Genomic DNA, 3,859 nt, shown 5'->3' on the forward strand with positions numbered 1-3,859 from the left:
GAACCAGGAAAAGAAATCCTACTCAGGGGGAAGAAATAAAAATAGTTAAGGAATAGGATTTATTACTCCTAGAGAAGTAGTACCAGTTTTTTTTACTGTTATAAACAATGCTGCAAAGAATAAGTGTGTACATCTACCAGTTTGCAAGTATATCTGTAAAACAAATTCCCAGAAATGGGATTGCTGGACTAAAAGTTGTATCCATTTTGATTGATATTATCAAAGTTGCTTTAAATCATGATTTCTATAATCCATTTTAATTGGACTTGTAAAATTTCAAATTATGCATGAAATTTTTTAATTACTTGAATCAAAAAATTTCAATGAATTTCTGAGCTGCACACACATAGCTGTATTATGTGGCCATTTATGATAAATAAATGGTACAAGAGTACTGGAATTGACACTAAGTTAGAATTGTTCAGAGCAGGGAGGATTACATCCAGCTAAAATGATCCATCAAGGTTACATGGAGGAAGTGGGTTTTAAATTGGGCCTTAATGGATAAATTATTCTCTGCCTTGCCTCCCCTATTATGGCTCTCCTCAAATTTCTATAGCTATTACCAGTAAACACTTGGGAGCCAGAGTATCTGAGTTTAAATCTCAGTCCCACCACTTACTAAATTCATCTTTGGAAAGGTACTTAAACTCTTGGTTGCCACTACATTCTCCCTTAAAATCCTCTTTGGCAATCTTAAATCATTGCTTTCTACCTTGTAATGGTAATCTTAATGGTAATCTTTAATTAATGGTAATCTATAAATGGTAATGTTATAAATGTCAACAGCCAATAACTGACTTTCTTAGCTACCTGAAGTCCAACCAATAGCTAACTTCATGGCCACCTTCCTATTTGCTTGTGATCAAAAGAGCAATCATTTCACTGGCTTGGACTGACCAATGAATAAATGGCCAGGAGTCATTTTGACTGAAGGACTTCCAGTTCTGTAGAAACTATAAAAGTGATTTTCCATCCCCCACAAAGTAAACTATTTAAATTGTAAGGTCCAGAACCTCAGACTCTAAAAGCCATTACTGGCTGTCATGTAGGGATCAGATAATAGAGCTGTCAATAACTTTATGGCTGATATCAAAAAAGATGGCTGCATAGGGTAAAATGCTGAGGATCTCCTAAGGCCTACAAACTGATACATATAGTATCACTTAGGTAATTTGTTTTCTTCAAGTAAAAACAATAAAGTCCTTTTATTTAAACGACTGATGGTTGGATTTGGCACTTCCTTCATTATATATATATATCTTATGCTTTTTAAAAATATATACATATATGTTATGCATTCTTCCAGCTTTACTGAAGTATGATTGACAAATAAAAATGTATATATTTAGTTTGTACAAGATGTTTTGATAGACATTGTTTAAATGATTACCAAAATCAAGCTAATTAACATATCCATCACTCACATAATTATCCTTTCTTTTGAGATGAGAACACTTGAGATCTACTCTCTTAGCAAATTTCAAGTAAGTCTCCAGAATTTATTCACCTTATACCTGAAATGTTGTGCCCTTTGACCAACATCTCCCCTTTTTCTCCACCTCCCTATCCCTGACAACCACAATTCTAATCTGTTACTGTGAGTTTGACTTCTTTTTCAGATTCCACATATAAGTGAGATCATATAGTATTTATCTTTATAAATATATATATGTGTATGTGTGTGTATGTATGTATGTGTGTATATATATCTCTCACATTTTCTTTATCCATTCATCCAGCAATGGACACTAAGATTGTTTCCATATCTTGAATATTATAAATAATATTGCAGTGAACATGGGAGTACAGCTATCTCTTTCAGATAGTGATTTTATTTTCTTTGGATAGATACACAGAAGTGAGATTGCTGAATCATATGATAGTTCTATTTAAAATTTTTGAGGAACCTCCATTCTGTTTTTCATAATGGCTGTATATATGTCTTTTTTTTATATGCTTTCCTTTTGAGATTTTAAAAGAAGTTCATTCAAGTGATTTAATTAAAATGGATATTCTTATTGACTTACATAAAAATAGTTATTTATCAAATTTCATAATATAAAACATAAAATTACTCTTAAATTCATATTGGTACCTAAAAATAATCACTTTAGTTTGGCATTGTAATATCTGGACCCATAAATAATATCAATACTCCAACTTAAGGTAATTTAAGATTTTTTTACCCCAGTAGACATTATTATTGGTTTAGATCTCCTTTTTGTTTATTTCCATGTTTATATCAGTCAGGAAACAGAAAGCACACCAGCAATTTAAACAGGGAAATTTGAATATACAGAATTGTTATTAGTTATCTATTGCTATGTAACAAATTATCCCAAAATTTAGCAGCCTAAAACAATAGACATTTATTATTGTCTTAATTGGTTCAGGCTATCATAACAAAATACCAGAGACTGGGTGAATTATAAACAACAGAAATTTATTTCTCACAGTTCTGAAGGTGGAAAGTTCTAGAGCAGGGCGCCAACATGATTGTTTGAGGGCCTTCTTCCCAGTCACAGATTTCTCTTTGTATCCTCATATAATGAAAAGGGCTAGAGATCTCTCTGGAGAATCTTTTATAAGGGCAGTAATCCCATTCATGAGTGTTCTATCTAATTTTCTCCCAAAGGCTCCACCTTCTAATACCATCACCTTGGGCATTAGGATTTCAACATACAAATTTTGGATGAATACAAACATTCATATCATAGCAATTAACTCACAGTTTCTGTGGGAAGGAATTTAGGAGTGGCTTAGCTAGGTGGTTCTGGCTCAGAGTCTTTCACGAGTTTGGTGAACTCATTTGAGGAAAAACAAACCCATGTTGTCTACAGAGAAGGAAAATGGTCATTGGTTGCTGCCTAGTTCCTTAACAGCTGTGCCATACATTGGACCAGCCGTCTTGGGCCCCAGATCCCCATATTCAAACTTCCTGCCATAAACAGTCCCCTGGGGGAAATTAAGTTTAATCTAGTCCTCACCCCATTACCTTGTCCTCAGGGAGCAGCCCCGTCCAGGTGCTATGCCTTCCCCAGGCCCCTCACCGTCCTAAAGAACAAATTTCTGTCCACAAAAGAAAATAAGAATTCTGTGAAAGAAAAGATATCAGTTGAAATTAATAGTATCTTTTCATTCTTAAAGCGACTACCATAAAGCAAGATAAAAATTTATGAGCCATATGGATGATTCACCACATGGGTGGTCAGTTACGCTGCCATACAGTAGGATCCTATTCCTCTACTGTTTGGGTTGAAAAAAAATGTTATTTAAAAAGAGTGTCAAAATTAACAGTATAGTTTTGGACTGCTTGTGAAGAATGCCTAAAGAAATGAATGAATGAATGTCTAAAGAAAAAAACAGAGGAAAAGTTCTCATGCTGGATTTTCAGGCAAAAACAATCTAGTTTGTAAAGCTGGGGCCAATTCGCATAATATTAGGGGCTCCAGACCAAGTGGCAAGACTGAAAAGAAGGTCACATTGGTTAAATCACAGGCTGAACCCACTAAAAAGGGTGAATGACACTTGGTAAGTCATTTCTGTTGATAAAAGTAGAGTCTTTTTGAAGGAAAAAATATATATTCTCAAGAAAGAACTTTGCCAAAGAAGAAAAAGCCATGTCAGGAGAGTTATTACGACTTTCATTCTTGTTTGGCACCATTGTCACAGATGATTTAGAATAAAACCTATTTCTCCAGTTACATGAAGGTTCAGCCCTAACTATGCAAATGTCCAGCAGGGCATTTGAAAATCATACAAATGTAAGGCAATTCTTTATTGTGTGAAAATGTCCTTTCAATTGTAGGATGTCAGGATACTGGTCTCCCTCACACAAAATTCCAGTAACACCTCG

This window comes from Pteropus vampyrus, unplaced genomic scaffold, assembly GCF_000151845.1.
Source record: "Pteropus vampyrus isolate Shadow unplaced genomic scaffold, Pvam_2.0 Scaffold102, whole genome shotgun sequence".
In the NCBI taxonomy this organism is placed as follows: domain Eukaryota; kingdom Metazoa; phylum Chordata; class Mammalia; order Chiroptera; family Pteropodidae; genus Pteropus; species Pteropus vampyrus.